General features: G+C 37.8%; 1 long non-coding RNA gene across 1 annotated transcript in view; it reads right to left on the minus strand.

The window, feature by feature from the left end:
• Nucleotides 1-1,738: 1,738 nt before the first annotated feature.
• LOC129638861 (uncharacterized) overlaps nucleotides 1,739-20,119 on the minus strand; it is a 70,225-nt gene continuing 51,844 nt past the window's right edge. The window contains exon 6 of the long non-coding RNA XR_008708076.1: nucleotides 1,739-1,810. This is a non-coding gene — a long non-coding RNA (uncharacterized LOC129638861). The remainder of the gene's footprint in view (nucleotides 1,811-20,119) is intronic.

Here is a 20,119-nt window from a genome sequence, read left to right on the forward strand (position 1 = left end):
ACTCAGTATGATAATCTCCAGGTGTATCCATGTTGCCAAAAATAGCATTATTTTGTTCTTTTTTCATGCCTGAGTAATATTCCATTGTGTATATGTACCACATCTTCTTTATGCATTCTTCTAATGAGGGACATTTCGGTTGCTTCTATGTCTTAGATATTGTAAACAGCACTGTAATGAACTTTGGAGTGTTGTATCCTTTCTACCCATGTCTTTCTCTGGATATATGCCCAGGAGTGGGATTGCTAGATCATATGGTAGCTCTCTATTTAGTTTTTTAAAGAACCTCTGTACTGTTCTCCATAGTGGCTGTACCAATTTACATTCCCACCGGAAGTGTAGGAGGGCTCCCTTTTCTCCACAACCTCTCCAGCATTTATTGTTTGTAAACATTTATTTGTAATTTATTTTATATTTAATATTTTAATTGGAGTGGGCTTCCCTGGTAGCTCAGTGGTAAAGAATCTGCCTGCAATGCAGGAGACCTGGGTTCAATTCCTGGGTCAGAAAGATTCACCTGGAGGAGGAGATGGTAACCCACTCCAATATTTTTGCTTGGAGAATCCCATAGACAGAGGAGCCTGGTGGGCTATAGTCCATGGGGTCACAATAGAGTGAGAGTCGAGTGAGCATGAGCTCCAATTGGATGTTACTAAAAAGATAACAATAATCATAATTGAAATTTTATTTCTTCTATTAAGATTTAATATAAAATTTTAACCCTTTTTCAATGTTTAATAATGGAGTAGAGGAGACGATCCAAAACCAACCATTCAGCAAACATTCAATAAAGTTATTACTTTGTTTTTGGATTAACCCATGGGTAGTTATAATATTGAAAGAAGTCAAATATTTCTAAGGAACATTAATGCTTTTTAAAAATGAATTGTAACAATTACTAAGTGATTTCATTGTAGTAAAGCATGCTTATATATTCCTAGGGATAGAATTGTAAAGTTTTTGTATTAGGGAAATGAGATGGAATAAGTGGCAAATTCCATGTTTCACTGAATTGATAAGGGAGAGGGAAAACTCATCTTTAAACTTTTTGTTCTACATTTCAAAGTGTGACTACAACTACAATATTGTCTCTATCAGAATTTGAAAACTGAAGTGTGTATTCAGGATAATGGGAAAAATATGTCATAGAAGAAAGGTTAGTCTCCATGACATCTTAAAATATAGAGTGCCCCTGGGATTCACAGGAGGGCCGTGGGGAGCCTGAAATTGAGTTATGAGGAGCACAAGTGCCGGGAGAGAGGGCACCCTGAGGACTGGTCCAGCAGCAGCCAGATTTCCTGAGGTGAGTGGCTGTCCCAGCCCCGCTTCTAGCACTGGATCTAGAACCTCCAGGAGCAGAGAAAGAGTTCAACGGTGGGACTCAGTGGTGCCTTCCTCCCGGGGCAGAGTCTGAGTGGAGTGGTGGCCATTGTTAGTGTTGACTCAAGTGTGTCTGTCAGAAGCAGCTGAGAACACAGACAGCAGCTGGTATCCTGGCTCACCCCCCACGCCCCTAGAGGAGCCAAATGTGCATGGGGCTAAGGGCTGCCCAGCTGTGTCAATCCACAACGGGGGGCGGTGGGGGAGAAATGGGGGTAGCAGAGGCTGTGAGGGACCAGTGTTGCAGGTGAAGCTGTGTAGTGAGCAGGAACAGAGGCAGCTGCCACTTACCCCTCAGGATTTCTGCTCTAGCAACTTGGGCTCCAACCCTGCGCTGAACACAGCAGTGACAGCCACTGCTCCAGTATATCTTCCCTGAAGCACCTCACCCATGAGTAAGTATTACTCTTTGGAGAAAAGGATGGAGGTTCTAAAAAACAGGAATAAATAAAGACAATTGAGTGTTGTTAAGAAAAGCAGAGCTAAAGAGACTTACTTGCCCTGAACGTGTAGTGTTCTTCTCAGCTCTCCTTAGAACACTTGCTTGGGGTAAGTAAGTCTCCTTATCTCTCTTTAGCTGTCCTTAGAACAATATATGTCAGAGTAAGTAAGTCTCCTTAGCTCACTTTAGCTCTCCTTAGAACACTATAGTTCAGGGTAAGAAAGTCTCCTTCCCTCTCCTTTGAACACTATAGTTCAGAGTAAGTATATCTCCTTAGCTCTCCTTTGCTCTCTTTAGAACTCTATAGTTCAGAGTAAGTACATCTCATTAGCTCTCCTTAGCACACTACAAGTCAGAGTAAGTCTCCTAGCTCTCCTTAGAAAACAACAGGTCAGGGTAAGTAAGTCTCATTAGCTCTCCTTAGCCCTCCTTAGCTCTTGTTATCTCTCCTTAACTCTCCTTAGAACACTATAGTTCAGAGTAAGTAAGTCTCTTTAGCTCTCCTTAGCCCTCCTTAACTCTTGTTAGCTCTCCTTAGAACACTATAGGTCAGAGTAAGTAAATCTCCCTTACTCTGAACTGTAGTGTTCTATAGTGTTCTACGAGAGGTAAGGAGAGCTATGGAGGGCTAAGGAGAGCTAAGGAGACCTACTTTCTCTGAACTATAGTGTTCAAAGGAGAGCTAAGGAGACTTACTTAACCCAAGAAAGTAAGTCTCCTTAGCTCTCCTTAGCTCTCTTAGAACACTATAGCTCTGAATAAATCTCCTTAGCCCTCCTTAGCTCTCCTCTCAGAATCACTTTGACCCATAGTGTTCTAATGAGAGCTAAAGAGACTTACTTACTCTGAAGTAAAGTGTTCTAAGGAGAGGTATGGAGAGCTAAGGAGAGGTAAGGAGACTTACTGACTCTGACCTATCATGTTCTAAGGAGAGTAAAGTAAGTAAGTCTCCATAGCTCTTCTTAGCTCCGGAATCAAACTTATTATCCCTGTATTGCCAAGCAATGGCCTAATCACTACTAGAACTCTCAAACGCTTAGCTTTTGCTTCCCTCCTTACTCTGACAAATACCCTGACTTTACAGAGCATAGGAATGGTTCCATGAAAAGTAGAAATCATGCTGAGTCATAAACAAGACAGACTTATACACAGACAGCTTTAGAGGACAATTTGTGAGAGCAAAGTATATTGTGCACAGCTCAATTACTTCCATATTCTAAATTTGAAACTCATCACAATCAAACCCAGCTATGGAAACCTGTTCAGCCATTTTCCATACAGTGAGCTTCTTCTGGCCAGAATGGTACAAACTCCTGTGCTTGGCAGAAACAACTGCAGAGGGAAAAATTGGTGTTTCAGAGCTTTCTTGCTTACCTTGAACCATCCTCCAAAACTTACCTAAAATGCCCAGCAAGCACAGAGGGTCCCAAACTGACCCACACCAGTACGTGTCATAATTGAAATGGCCAAAGTCACAATTCTACAGGCAGCAAGATAAAAAGTCACACACAAGAGAATTTCCTTAAGATTTTCAACTCAATTTGCTGTGGAAATTTTACAGGGCAGAATGGAGTGGCAGGATGGATATTCTAAGTGCTGAAATGGACACACAAAGATGATCTGCACAGTGAGATTACCATTTAGAATGGAAGGAGAAAGAACTTAACAAAGAAGCAAACAACTAAAGTCTATCACTGCTAAAATTACCCTAAAGTAAAGGGTGAAGGGTCTTTAAGTGGAAAAGTAAGAATCCATGGAAAAGGGAAACTCCCACTAGGAAATGCAGATGTAGTAAGGACTGAGGATCAACCACTTCATTAGCTAATATCTACCTTAAAAGATAAAAAAATCAACCATACAATAGGACATCAGAAACACAAAATGGAGGGGGTACAAATGTAGATCTTTTACAGTGAGTGTGAGCTTAAATGACTACCAGTTTAGGAGAAGTAGATGGTTACACGTCAACATATATGAACCCCCTGGTAAGCACAAATCAAACATCTCCAACTCAGAAATGGAAAGCCAAGGAACATCATCAGCATACTACTGAAGAAAATCAAACCACAAAGAAAGAAAGAGAACTACAAAAGCTTGGGTATTAAGAGAGAAACTATGTATAAAAGAGCAACAAGTGTGTATTGTACAGCACAGGAATTAAAGCCACCGTCTTGTCATAACCTGTCATGCTCTGTAATCCATAAAAATATTGAATCAATCTTTTGTTCTATACTTCATTAAAACAGTATATAACAGAAAACAGAAACAACAGAACTCAGAGCTGGTTTCTTGAGAGACACACAAAATGGATAAACCCTTAGCTACATTAAGAAAAACACAAGACTGCTAGAGGAAAACCCAGGCAGAGCAGCCTGACATACACTGCAGCAATATCTTTGTGGATCCGTTTCCCAGAGTAATGAAAAAAGAATGGAAATAAAAACAAATAAAAAAAGAGAACCTCATTAAATTCAAAAGCTTCTGCATAGCAAAGGAAACCGTACATAACACGAAGACAGACCACAGAATGGGAGAAACTATTTGCCAATGACATGACTGACAAGGGGTTAGTCTCCAGGACTTCCAAGCAGCTCATGTGGCTTCATGTCATCACAACAAACAACCCAAAACTATCACCTCACACCAGTCCAAATGGCCATTATGAAAAACAAATCCACATTTCTGGAGAGGTGTGGAGAAAAGGGAACCCTCCTACATTGTGGGTGGGAATGTAATTGTGTACAGCCACTATAGAGAACAGTATGGAGGCTCCTTAAAAACCTTACCTAAAAGCTACATGCACCCCAATGTTCGTTGCTCCACTGTTTACAATAGCCAAGACTTGAAACTAGCCTTAATGTCCATCAGCAGAGCAATGGATAAAGAAGATGTGGTGTGTATATATGCAACAGAATATTACTCAGCCATTAAAAAGAATGAAATACCATTTGCAACAACATGGATAGACCAAGAGATTGCCATACTGAGTGAAATAAGAGAAAGAAAAATATCATGATATTGTTTATATGCAAATTGTAAAGAAATGATAAAAATAAACTTATTTACAACACAGACTCACAGACTTTGAGAATGAACTTGGGGTTACGAGAGGGGAAGGGTTGGGTGTAAAGCACAGGTAAATGGGTAAAGAATTGTGAAAAGAATGAATACCTATATGTGTATAGCTGGATCACTTTTCTGAGCAAAAACAATATCCAAAATATTCAAGTACCTCCTAAAACTCAATAGCAAAAAAAACCTGATTAGAAAAAGGTTAAAGAACTTGAATAGACATTTTCCAAAGAAGACATACAAGATGGCCATTGGGTCCATGGAAAAATGCTCAGCATCACTATCCCAGAAATGCAAATCAAATCAGAATGAGATATTATCTCACACCTGTTAGTATGGCTATTATTTAAAATGATGATAATAAGTGTTGGTGATGATGTGGAAAAACTACAATCCTTTCACTGTGGGAATGTAAAATCTTGAGGCCACTCTGAAAAACAGAATGGAAATTTCTCAAAATTAAAAATACAACTAATATATGACTCAGCATTTCCACTTCTGGGTATGTATCCAAAAGTCTTGAACTCCATATCTCAAAAAAATATTGCGCTTCCATGTTCATTGCACTATTAACAATAACATAGAGGTAGGAACACCTTAAATGTCCATTGATGGATGAAGGCATAAAAAAAAGCTAGGTATAGTCATACAATTAAGTATTAATCACTCCTAAAAAATGCAGTCCTGCCATATGTGACAACATGGAGGAAACTAAAAGACATTATGGTGAAATAAGATAGTCATAGAAGGACAAATAGTGAATAATTCCACTTATATAAGATATCTAACATGATCAGACTCATAGAAACAGAGTGGAATGCTGGTTGCCAAGGAGTGGCAGCAGTGGGAAATTGGGAGTTGCTATTTAATGTATGTGAACTTTGATGTACAAGATAAGTTCAACCTGCTGTACAAGACTGAACCTATAGTGAATGCTACTTTATTGTGCACTTAAAAGTTTATTATGAGGTTAGCTCCATTTTAAGTGTTTTTCCCACAATAAAATTTTTTTAATTTTTGAAAAAATAATGCATTGATACTGATTCATTAATCATGAGACTATATAACACAATAATATATTAACCAGGAGTTAGGTTCTGTGGTATTGGGAACTCTAACATCTTTGCAACATTTTTGTGAATATAAATATATTCTAAAATAAGTTTATTTAAACAAACAAAATTCCACCAGCATAAATAATTTTAATGTTACAATTGAGGAATTTAAAAATTATTTCAACACTTCATTATATAAAAATTAAAATAATTTAAACCCCAACATTTGACCTGACAAAATAAGTATTTTATTTTTAAATTATAGAATAGGAATGTCTCCTCAATCTAAACAAAATGGCTAATGGAAATTAATTGTAATTTCTGACATCACATAATAGGATATGCATTTCTATAAAAGTGTATGTCTATACATTTTAGTCTAATAAGCAAGGAGATGTTGTTTCTATGTAACTGAATGCCAATTGTAAATTTAAAATAAAAATAATGGAAATTCAAGCTCATTCATCCAAACTAATCTGAATCCACTTTTGAAATCTAAGAACTGTTGAATGCTTAGAAGAAAAGTTAATCCACTGATTAATGGTCAAATGATTACACACTAGAAGTGACAAATAGATTCAAGGGATCAGATTTGATAGACAGAGTGCCTGAAGAACTATGGACAGAGGTTTGTAACATTGTATAGGAGGCAGTGATCAAAACCATCCCCAAGAAAAAGAAATGCAAAAAAGGCAAAATGGCTGTCTCAGGGGGCCTTACAAATGGCTGAGAAAAGAAGGGAGGCAACAGGCAAAGGAGAAAAGGAAAGATATACCCATTAGAATGCAGAGTTCTAAAAAAATAGAAAGGAGAGACAAGAAAGCCTTCCTCAGTGATCAATGCAAAGAAATAGAAGAAAACAATAGAATGGGAAAGGCTAGAGATCTCTTTAAGAAAATTAGAGATACCAAGGAATTTCATGCAAAGATAGGCACAATAAAGGACAGAAACAGTATGGACCTAACAGAAGCAAAAGAAATTAAGAAAGAGGTGCCAAATATACAGAAGAACTGCATGAAAAAGATATTAATGAAAACAATAAACATGATGGTATGATCACTCACCTAGAGCCAGACATCCTGGAGTGCAAAGTCAAGTGTGCCTTAGGAAGCGTCACTATGAACAAAGGTAGTGGAGGTGATGGAATTCCAGCTGAACTATTTCAAATCCTGAAAGATGATGCTATAAAGTGCTGCACTCAATATGCCAGCAAATTTGGAAAACACAGCAGTGGCCACAGGAGGAAAAGGTCAGTTTTCATTCCAATTCCAAAGAAAGGCGATGCCAAAGCATGTTCAAACTACCACACAATTGCACTCATTTCACATGCTAGAAAAGTAATGCTCAATATCCTTCAAGCTCTGCTTTAACAGTATGTGAACCAAGAACTTTCAGGAGTACAAGCCAACATCCTTTGGAACATAGAAAAAGCTAGAGAGTTCCAGAAAAACATCTACTTCTGCTTCATTGACTATGCTAAAGCCTTTGACTGTGTGGATCACAACAAACTGTGGAAAATTCTTCAAGAGATGGGACTACTAGACCATCTTACCTGCCTCCTGTGAAACCTATATGCCAGTCAAGAACCAACAGTTCAAACTGGACATGGAACAATGGACTGGTTCCAAATTGGGAAAGGAGTATGTCAAGGTTGTATATTGTCACCCTGATCATTTAACTTATATGCAGACTACAGTATGCAAAATGCAAGGCTGGATGAAGCACAAGCTGGAATCAAGATTACGGGGAGAAATAATGATAACCTCAGATATGCAGATGACAACACCCTTATGGCAGAAAGCAAAGAGGAATTAAAGAGCCTCTTAGTGAAGGTGAAAGAGGAGAAAAATTGAAGGCAGGATAAGAAGGGGATGACAGAGGATGAGATGGCTGGATGTCATCACCAACTCAATGGACATGAGTTTGAGCAAATTCCAGGAGATTGTGAAGGACAGGGAAGCCTGGCATGCTACAGTTCATGGGGCTGCAAAGAGTCAGACACAACTGACCGACTGAACAACAATGGTTAAATGACTCTAGATCTACATTATTTATCATATTTAAACAAGAAAACCATAGGACTTACTCCTGTAGAATCAAAATGTTTAAAACTTAACATTTTACTATAGGATTTAGAAATCTTGAACAGCCTTATATAGGAGAATGACAAATGACTTAATAATTGGAGGGAGATGAAGTTCTAAATACCTTATACATACATGTTCAGCATTTACATCAAAGCAGTCCTGTGAAGTTGAAAGAGCAGGTCCTACCAGCAACTTACTGGGAGCTGGGAGACTGAATCACCTGTCCAGAATTCCCCAGCTATCAGTGGCTGAGTTAACAGTTAAAGCCCCTGTTCTGTACTTCTTTTTTTTTTTTTTTAAACTTTACATAATTGTATTAGTTTTGCCAAATATCAAAATGAATCCGCCACAGGTATATATGTGTTCCCCATCCTGAACACATGTTCTGTACTTCTTAATCAGAGGTCTTTTCAAGATAACATTTACTTTATGGCAGTGGGTGGGGTAGGTGGGTGGCTTTGAAAAACATCAATGGAAGAAATTTGTTCTGGCTGATATAAAAAGGCCTAACTACATTTTTGAGCATAAATTAAGATTTTGATTGTCTTTAAGTGAGTTTAAAAATGTTTCAATTGAAAATATGTTTTGTTGTTTTAGACTTAAAACAATAACAGCTTTAAAAATCAAGAGAAAACATTTGTCTTTTTTTTAACTTGAAGTAAAATTGATGTACAATATTACAAATATCCAATATAGTGGGCTTCCCTGGTGGCTCAGGTGGTAAAGAATCTGTCTACAATGCAGCAAACCCAGGTTTGATCTCTGGGTTGGGAAGATCCCCTGGAGAAGGAAATGGCAACCCACCCCAGTATTCTTGCCTGGTGAGCTACAGTCCATGGGGTTGCAAAGAGTCAGACATGACTGAGCAACTTCTTTTCTTTTCTTTGACTGACTTATTTCACCTAGCAGAATGCCCTCCAAGTCTATCCATGTTGTTGCAAATGGCAAATTTTCATTCTTTTTAAGATGAAACATATTTTAAGTCACCTTTTATGAGATGAAATTTATGATTTCATTTCCTTCCAAGAACCTCAACTACTGATATAAAAAGTGGGTATTGGTTGGTTCATTTTGACAGGGCACCCACTGTCCATCACTGCAGATTCGACTTCCTTCCTGAGTAAGAAAAGGTAGTCATCCTTCTGGCCAGGAAGGTAGAAACTCCTATTCTTGGCAGAAACAGCTATGAGGGGGAAATTGTTCTTTCAGAGCTCTTCCGGAAGAGCTTTTTTGCATCATACGCATTTCTGACTCTGCCTTTATGGCAGCTACTGTTCAGAAAAAAGTCCATCCATTCCATGTAAATCTGGCTGCTCCCTGCTCCAGTACCAGTGCTAGAAAACTCATTTTAAATCAAACCTAATCACTTCTGCCAGCTGTAGTGCACTTCCCAGCACTTCTCACCCTCCTGTACATTCTAGCGTGACTTTTTCTTCTTCCATCTTTCAGCCTTCCTCCAATTCAACCACCTTCTAATTGGCTGGCTGGGGATTCCACTGTCACTCATGCTAAACCCCAGTCTCACTGAGGAAATTGGAAGCTGAGTTTGCATTTTGACTTTGGTTCCCAGGGTACATATTTCCCTGCCTTTTAAAAAAAAAACCCTTATAAGTAGCCAGCTATTCATAGACAGTAAGACAGTGTGTGAAACTATACCTTAAAATACAGCACATCATTTTTCTGACACATATAAACGTTTACTTCAATGCCTGTGGTCAAGAATGGAACTGGAGGCTTGTCTCCACATTTTGCCACAAATAAGTGACCCATGCATTGCTGGAAAGCCTCTTTCAACAGCCTGTTGGTTACCACTTTTTAAGTGACTTCATGTGACCTAAAGATTATTTGGTTTTTGGAGGAAATTTAGCAAAGTTTTCTGTGGGTACCAATCCAAACAACTCAAGATTAACTTTTCTGCTTCTATACTTGGGCTGTGAGCATCAAATTACTGATGTTTTTAAAAAATCTCAAAGTATTTCTGGATTGTTACTAATGTACCTGATGCTTGATAACACAAGAGGAAAATTTCCAGGTTGTGATGTACAAATAAAAGGGAGATATGATTACTTCTGAATCACCAATTATGGATTTCACTGACAGTAAACAAAGAAGGAGCTGGTAGGATTTCTGGCTGTGTGATGACTGTTGGAGGGTTACAAAATAACTGACACAAAGCCCTTGCCCTCAAGTAGTTTCCATCTTATGAAGGAGACATTCAGGTAAAAAATGCATAATGTTTTTCTAAGTTCAGTTCAGTTCAGTTGCTCAGTCGTGTCTGACTCTTTGCGACCCCATGAACTGCAGCACGCCAGGCCTCCCTGTCCATCACCAACTCCCGGAGTCCACCCAAACCCATGTCCATTGAGTCACTGATGCCATCCAACCATCTTATCCTCTGTCGTCCCCTTCTCCTCTTGCCCTCAATCTTTCCCAGCATCAGGGTCTTTTCAAATGCATCAGTTCTTCGTATCAGGGGGCCAAAGTATTGGAGTTTCAGCTTCAACATCAGTCCTTCCAATGAACACCCACGACTGATCTCCTTTAGGATGGACTGATTGGATCTCCTTGCAGTCCAAGGGACTCTCAAGTCTTCTCCAACACCACAGTTCAAAAGCTTCAATTCTTCAGCACTCAGCTTTCTTTATAGTCCACCTCTCACATCCATACATGACCACTAGAAAAACCATAGCCTTGACTAGACGGATGTTTGTTGGCAAAGTAATGTCTCTGCTTTTTAATATGCTGTCTAGGTTGGTCATAACCTTGCTTCCAAGGAGTAAGCGTCTTTTAATTTCATGGCTGCAATTACCATCTGCAGTGATTTTGGACCCCAGAAAAATAAAATCAGCCACTGTTTCCACTGTTTCCCCATCTATTTGCCATGAAGTGATGGGACCATATGCCATGATCTTAGTTTTCTGAATGTTGAGCTTTAAGCCAACTTTTTCACTCTCCTCTTTCACTTTCACTCCTCTTGATAGAGGCTCTTTAGTTCTTCACTTTCTGCCATAAGGGTGGTGTCATCTGCATATCTGAGGTTATTGGTATTTCTCCAGGCAATCTTGATTCCAGCTTGTGCTTCCTCCAGCCTTCCTTGTTTTTCTAAACTAAGTACCAAACTTGTAACAGACACAATTGATAAAGCATTTTAGAGGTGGGGAGAGATGAATTAGTTTTCTGAGAATTAGCTAATTAGAGAATTAGCATTCTCTAATACCATTTGCAAAAATAAACTGAAAATGGATTTAATACCTCAATGTAAGACCAGATACTATAAAATTCTTAGAGGAAAACATAGGCAGAACACTTTCTAACATAGATCACTGCAAGACCTTTTTTGATCCAAGTCCTAGAGTAATGGAAAAAAAAAAAAAACACACACAAATAGGACCTAAGTAAACTTAAGACTTTTTGCACATCGAAGGAAACCACAGACAAAATGAAAAGACAGCCTATCAAATGGAAGGAAATATTTGCAAATAATATGAACAATAAGAGTATAACATAGTGATGCAAAGCTTTTATACATTGTACTCCATTTAAACTTAATACAAAACAATTGCTATATTTCCCTGTGTGTATGTAACAAAAGAGAAATAGACTCACAGATAAGGAGAACAATCTAGTGGCTACCAGTGAGGAGGGGAAAGAGGGTGTATCAAGAAAGGGGTATGTAATTAAGAGGTGCAAACTGCTATCTATAAAGTACATAAGCAGCAAGGATATATGGTACAGCACAGGGAAATATGGCAATTATTGTGTATTACATTTAAATGGAGTATAAAGTATAAAACTTGTGTATTACTATGTTACCTGAAACTAATACAATATTATAAATCAACTCCAACAATTTTTTAAGTAAACACACAGTATGTCTATTACACACCTCATTTGAATAATGAGTGAAATGTAAATCTGGTTTATCCTAAAACCACAAATTTGCCAAATTGATTTAAACAATGAAAAGAAAGCTATTGTCCATGGTGTATTTGTTACTTCTTTCTAAACATGGTTGAAGTATGAATAACAACTTTTTACCACAAGTTTAAATTTATCTTAACCAGAAGCAGACTGGAGTTTATTCCTAGGGAACCAAAGTGTCTTATTTTTCTTTCTTGTTTGTTTTTGTCTTTGTATTTGGTGATAGAATTTACTTCCTAATAGCTCAGTTGGTAAAGAATCCGCCTGCAATGCAGGAGACCCTGGTTTGATTCCTGGGTCAGGAAGATCCTCTGGAGAAGGGATAGGCTACTCACTCCAGTATTCTGGCCTGGAGAATTCCAATTATTGTATAGTCCATGGGGTCACAAAGAGTCAGACATGACTGAGCAATTTTTACTTTCACCTTTCCTCTCTTTAAGAGTAAAGATGCTAAGTGTATGCATACACATGTGTGTTTTTGGTCAAATATTCTTTAAACACTACCTGCTTTCTTCTGTAAATGCCTTGTTTTCATTCCTTTTACGTATTCTCCTTATACTCACCTTTTATTTCCAGTCTTGGTTGAATTAACTATTATATATTTTTCAGCTGTTGCCTAGCTTTCCCCTTTTCACAATTACTGTATTTTACCATATTCTTGACCTATTTTGATTCTAGTAGACAAAATTCAGGCAACCTTCCCTAATAAAAGAGATATTTATTGTTGCTCAGAGAAAAATACCTTTAAATGGACATGAACTTTATCTAGTATGTTCTCACTTCTGAGGAGCGGTCACTGAGTTGGCTTTGATTCACACTAGGAATACAAATTAGTTATCCCTTTAAAATGGGATGTCCATCCAAACAGTGGTACAAAGTACCTACCCTACTCCTATTGTCACATAAACCTAGTAAATGAAATAGGCACTCATAAAGACAGAAGAGTGGGTCTCATCCTCTCATCTCCTGTTACAGAAAATCATATTCTATCCCTTTATATTTTTTTCTTTTCAGAAAAAAATTCCTCAGAATCTCTGTCTGAAACAAGATATCTTATGAAATACCCTAAACAATTTCCTACACTTTAATTCTTGGATGATGGTAATGTTGGATTTGGGGGCCATCTAGTCCCTAGATACATGTCTAAGCATGTTACAGGATAGAGACCTATCTAAGACTTGATTAGTGTTTTCGGATTTGTCCCTGTCTCAGAAAGCTGCTCTCATCCCTTACAGTTATCTTTCTGAGTGACAGTTACTACAACACTATAGCTCTGATGGGACAAAAAAATCAGTTCTTAAGGAATGCAAATTTAATTAGCAAGTTACTGTTGGCAGGCTTCTTAAATTCCCTGAACCTCAATTTACTCATCTCTAAAGTGAAAAGCTTGAACAACATATTTTTAAAGATATATATATATATATATATATACATATGTAATGGGAATATCATAGAAAGCGCTGCCATTACTTGAGAGCAAACACTTTTTCCTTGTTTACTAAAGTCATATGTAACCCAGACCATTAATTGACTTCATTCCCCAAGTCTCTTCCTCTTGTCCTCATGAATGCCCATCAGATTGAACCATCCAGTGGTCTTATTCCCTCTACTTTATTCCATCATATTCTTTGGGTCTTCTCAGATCCCTTCCATCCTCACAAGCCCAGCTTCCTTTTCTTGTTAATCTGTTGGTTCAATCTGATTTCCCAACTGGGGTAAGGGGCTTCAGATGTGAATGAGGAGGGATGAATGAACTAAAATGATATAATGAAAAAAATCACAAATATTTCTCTTAGTAAAACTGATAAGGATATAACGCCAATATGTTGTCATTCTAATAGTGTCTGTCTCTTTTTCCCATCTTACCAGTCTACTGTGGTCCCATCTTTGTTTTGATTACAATCTAAGAAGAGCTACAGTGATGTATCTTAATACCCCATTTCAGGAAAGAGGATAGGAGGTAAATAACATGCCCTACCACATATGATCCTGTGGTAGTCTCTGCATGATTTGTCATTCCTTTCAAATCCCTAAGCCTTGGTACCAGGCTTGTCCTGGAAAAATCTGTTTTGTTTCTTTTTTTTAATATAAATTTATTTATTTTAATTGGAGGCTAATCACTTTACAATATTGTATTGGTTTTGCCATACATCAACATGTTTCCTTTCTTTCTTGCTGTTCTCAGTGACTAGCAAACCCCACTGTAGTAGGATATTCAAACTTTTACTTACTGGGGGAGCAGCACTTTATGAAACTGTTTCTTAGTGATTTCCAGCCCTAATCAAAAGGATGTCTATCCTCTGCCTTGACTATTTAGGTCTCTTTAAATATAATCACTAACTTTTTTTTAGATAATATGCTAAAGATTACTCATTACTGTGCTGTCCATACTAGTATTTAATTTTTAAACAATATCCAATGACTATACTAAAAGAATCCAAGTACACAACCATGTGAAAATCATAAATTCAGCTGAAGGACTGGCAGGGAAGAAATATTTGGGATGTAGATAGAGAAGACTGAATAATTATATATGCAGTTTTTTCAGTATGAATGTGTATATATGTAGCAATTGAGATAGAATATTCATCTGTACCCTATACTTCTAAATGTTTTCACCTATTTTGCAAAGTTTTGTTTCTCTCTTCTCCCGTAAACAAAAACAAAAAAATGGAAGTGTAACGATATTCCGTAAGATCAGATTTGCTCTTTGAAGAATTTTGCTATCACAAAATCCCTAGTTTATTTCCCCCCTTCCTTTTAAGGTACCTGTTTCACATTTTAGAGTATTTAGTGCTGAAACTAAACATAAAGTAGCTCTTGCTTCAGTTGTCTATCTTAGAATAAGTTATTTAAATAGACATCCAAACTGCTTGAGGATTTTGTGAGGAAAAGATGAGTGAATAGTGAAGACAACAACCCATACGAGATTTAGAGGAAAAGTAGCCATAACTAAGAGAGATACTTGAACATCTTGACATTTAATGAATATGTAATGCTTATGCAGATGAACATATACAATTTTTTCATTGAATCAGTAACTGGTTCTCCGACTCTGATACCATTAGCACTTAGTTTAAACAGAAATATTTTGAGTTATTCAGTAACAATTCAGCTACTTAAATATATTATGCAGGAAGCAGAGGAGTTGGTATAATATACCAATATCCATAAGTTAACACTACACATCTGAATTTCTTAAGCAGATTACAATGATAGGATAGGTCCCGCAGTATAAAACCACTGAAATACAAGATAATTGAACTGGATTCTTCCCTCTATGATTGTTTGCTGATATTATAATATTTAAACGACACTCCATTATACCAGTCCTATTAATGCTCCCTCTTCAACACTGGTGTATAAAGAAAGGCATCACAGCCATTAAAAGAGCAAAATATAACTGCTGATTCTTGCTGTGCCCACCTGTAATAATAAAGCCTACTACCTACCAAATCGCACTGAGTTTGACCAACTCAGTTTGAGTTTGACTCTCCCAGTTTGCCTAGGACTCAGGAGCCTCCCAGGACATACAACTTTAAGTGTTAAAACCAAGAAAGTCCTAGGCCTACCAAACAGGCACCTTAACCCATTATCCATGTAATTGGTGAAACTACCACCTAAGAGTCAACCTTGAGTCTTCCTTACCCTTAATTTTCCAGGTCAAAATTTTCAGTATATCTTGAAACCTCTACCATGAAAACATCCCTTGGGCTCACCACTTCTTAGCTGTCGCCTGTAGCAATAACAAGCCAAACTGGCATGGCCCTGCACCTAGTATACTGTGATGGCTACTGAAGTGTTCCCTTTCCAGCGCTGCCCATTTACAAAACTCCCTAGCTCTGAATCAAGGCCAGGCATGATCTTGTTTCCACCTACTTCTCCACTCTCATCTCCTGCTTCTCTTGAAACTTTCACCATGATTTAGCCTTCTGGCTTTTCTCCCTCTCCTTGAACATGCCAAGCTTAGTTCCGTCAGGAGGTCTGTGTGCTGCTCTTCTCATTGCTTCCAGTGGTTTTTCCCCTGCTCTTTATGCAGCTGATCCTAGCACTTGCCATATATTCTAACAGTACATAGCACCTCCACAGAGAGCCTTCTTTGACCACCCCGTCTAAAATTCCAATCAGATAGTGTTGAGTTGGTCACTCAGTCATGTCCAACTCTTTGCAACCCCATGGACTGTAGCCCACCAGGATCCTCTGTCCATGGGATTCCCCAGGCAAGAATACTGGAGTGTGTTGTCATTCACTTTTCCAGGGGATCTTCCCAACCCAGGGATCGAACCCAGGTCTCCTGCACTGCAGGCAGATTCTTTACCATTGAGCCACCAAGGACAGTTAAGACAGAGATATTCAGATAAGTCAGAGACAAATACTGTGCACTATCACCTATATATGTCTTCCCTGGTGGCTCAGAGGTTAAAGCACCTGCCTGCATTGCAGGAGACCTGGGTTCGATCCCTGGGTCGGGAAGATCACCTATATGTGGAATCTAAGAAATACAACAAACTAGTGAATATAATAAAAAAAGAAGCAGACTCACAGATACAAAAAACAAACTACTGGTTTCCAGTGATGGGGGAAGGGACTATTAAGGGAGTGGGAGGTACAATCTGTGGGTGTAAGATAGGGTCAAAAATGTATTGTACACCGTGGGGAATACAGCCAGTGATTTTGTAATAACAAAATGGAAAGTAACCTTGAAAAAATGTATAAAAAAATTGTATCAGGGCTTCCCTGATAGCTCAGGGTAAAGAATCCGCCTGCAATGCAGGAGACCCCAGTTCGATTCCTGGGTTGGGGAGATCCCCTAGAGAAGGGATAGGCTACCCACTCCATTATTCTGGCCTGGAGAATTCCATGGACTGTATAGTCTATGGGGTCGCAAAGAGTTGGACATGACTGAGTGACTTTCATTTCACTTACAAAAATTAAATAAACCTCAAAATAAATTTCCATTCAGTGACTTTCCATCATATCACCATGATCTAATTCTCTCCATAAACAGTACTATCTGCTATTTTCTTATTTGTACTTGTTTATTTTGCATTTTAAAGTTAAATTTACAAAATAATTCAAAACTATTTGTACACAATAAGCACAAAACCATTTAAAATCTCTGCCATGCCATGCCTTGCTTAGTCGCTCAATCATGTCCGACTCTTTGCGATACCATGGACTATAGCCTCCCAGGCTCCTTTGGATTCTACAGGCAAGAATACTGGAGTGGATTGAAAATCTATGCAAAATATGCAAAGAAACATCTAAAACTAATACTAATATGTGGATTTACCTGGTAAAATCATGGGTTGTTCATATTTTCTTATTCATGTTTTCTGCATCTTCCAGACTCTATTATATATTGTGCTTTCATAATTTTGGAATCAAACAAAATAAAAATCAAATTTATCCTGGAAGAGTTGTAGCCTCAGGTCTGGCCTCTGCCTAGAAGCTTTGCTGCCTTCCCCATCAGGGTTTTAGAGGCCACACCCCCTACTTCATTTGTTTTCCTTGTATATGTCTATCGTGTTACTTCTTGGATCATTCAGGATATCTTCTTTCCCTGTTGGTCTCTCTGTCTAGAGTGTGAACTCTGCTGAGGAACAGAAATCAAGGTCTGTGTCTTTGAGGTTGTATTCCTGATACCTACAGTACATATATATAAACTCCTCCTGCCTTTAAACATTTATATTCATATCTATGCTATGTTACTCTCTAATCATAATGAAAAAAAGCTTTCAACATGTCCAGTTCCTATCTACATGATTGTCTGCATCATTTGTCTCAAAAGAAGAACATGAACACAGGTCAATAAATTGTCCACACAAGTCACTCATAATTGCTCAATCTACTGATTCATGCCTCTCTTAAATTAGAACAATCATACACAGCAAACCTCCAGGGCAGGTTGGGATTTCCTGGATTCTGTTGCATTATTTACATAAACAGATCCTAAGTGGATTGATTATGTGTTTCAAAATCTGCCCTCTTTACATTTTGAGGGTGTACTATTACGACCACTGAATTGAATGACTTCAAATGAAATTCACAAATGATCTCTGACAAATGACTTAACACAGAAAAGAATACCATGCAGTTGTCAAGCTTCAGAATAGCTTTTGATGGTACACTGGAGAGTCTTACTGGTTTAGAGAAGCAATTAGAATTGCAAGGGTCTTGTAGACCTTAAAAGTTATCCATAATTCTCCTAAGAGTTAAAAGTGCAAGAATAAGGAGGATCCTTAGGGAACAATTTCAAATCGTAAAGCATTCAGACACAAAATAGGTAATAAAATAGACAAGTTGGTCATCAGCATTGTTCTTCGGATGGTTTCTAGTTGCTAGTGGAAAAATCAACATGAGATACATATGTTTACAAGGAACTTGATCTATAGAAGAGTAAAAATAGAATGTGATAATTTCAAGCAGTCTATTAACACAGACAACAAAAACCCACTTGCTTACTGACACCTCACATTCTTCTAAAAGGATGAAAGCCTTTAATTACATATTAATAGGTAAAGTTCTCTGCTCCTAAAGATTGTTACAAGTTCATATAAATTCACAGTTCAGTTCAGTTGCTCAGTCGTGTCCGACTCTTTGCGACCCCATGAATCGCAGCACGCCAGGCCTCCCTGTCCATCACCAACTCCCGGAGTTCACTCAGACTCATGTCCATTGAGTCAGTGATGCCATCTAGCCATCTCATCCTCTGTCGTCCCCTTCTCCTCCTGCCCCCAGTCCCTCCCAGCGTCAGAGTCTTTTGCAATGAGTCAAGTCTTCGAATGAGGTGGCCAAAGTACTGGAGTTTCAGCTTTAGCATCATTCCTTCCAAAGAAATCCCAGGGCTGATCTCCTTCAGAATGGACTGGTTGGATCTCCTTGCAGTCCAAGGGACTCTAAAGAGTCTTCTCCAACACCACAGTTCAAAAGCATCAATTCTTTGGCGCTCAGCCTTCTTCACAGCCCAACTCTCACATCCATACATGACCACAGGAAAAACCATAGCCTTGACTAGATGGACCTTTGTTGGCAAAGTAATGTCTCTGCTTTTGAATATGCTATCTAGGTTGGTCATAACTTTCCTTCCAAGGAGTAAGCGTCTTTTAATTCCAAATAACTGATATTACAGTATTATAGTCTTTCCTGTGAACAATTTATTTTTAAAAAATCATTGGCTTCCTGCTTACATTTTTTAAACATTAAGGTCCATAGCAGAAAGTTTAGGGGAAAAAAAGAAAATGATTTCTAATCCTATCACACAAGATTAAAAAATTTAAATCTTGTCAGTAATATTTCTGAAATTAATATATCTTTGTGTCTGTGGAATTGTCTTTCTCTTCACCAAGCATACACAGAAAATAACACAAAAACTTATAAAAATCTAGTGATGTGAACAGATATAAATCTATCACAAGACAATATTGCAGATCCTATGATTGCAGTGTAAATCATTTGCCACTGACTTAAACATATAGGAAATGCTAAAAATATTAGCAAATCTAATTCTATCATTCTAATTTATACCAAGTGTTGTGAATATAAAAGAGAGGTGGATAACTAAACTTTTCTTGGAAAATTAGGCAAGGTGATCTGTGTGTTGGGGCATACAAATGAGTAGGAGGTTCCTGAGTAAAGAGTAGGATAAAGACGATTTAAAGGTAGCAACAACAATATGAAATGTAGAAACTTGGGGAGAAGCTAGAACATAGGGTTTCAGATGAAAATGGTAGAAGAGAGGGTTACAGATAAAGATAGGAGAGAATTACACTGTGAAGAAATGCATTTCTGTGTGGAAGTGGAGGAGTGTATTTTTTTTTTACCAGGAAACTGATAGCCATTTGAAGATAAGATTAGAAGTTTTTAGATGATTAATCTGGGAGAAAATTAGAAGGTGAACTAAATAAAGGGACTTAATGTTAAGAAGATAAGATAAGTATCTTACAATATACCTATAAAAATGACTGCTGAAATAGCTCTGAATTCTCTCTTTAACATTATTTATATTTATCAAGCCTTTTATTATCAAACCATTTCTTTCTCATTTCATTTTGTGTTTGGTTTGTTTTCCCTGCTACAAAATCATGACATATTTTTCCAATCAAGCATACATGAACTAAAATCATCTTTTAAGACAGTATGAAATATCTTATCCATTTAGT

The sequence above is a fragment of the Bubalus kerabau genome, chromosome X (assembly GCF_029407905.1).
Source record: "Bubalus kerabau isolate K-KA32 ecotype Philippines breed swamp buffalo chromosome X, PCC_UOA_SB_1v2, whole genome shotgun sequence".
Classification (NCBI taxonomy): domain Eukaryota; kingdom Metazoa; phylum Chordata; class Mammalia; order Artiodactyla; family Bovidae; genus Bubalus; species Bubalus kerabau.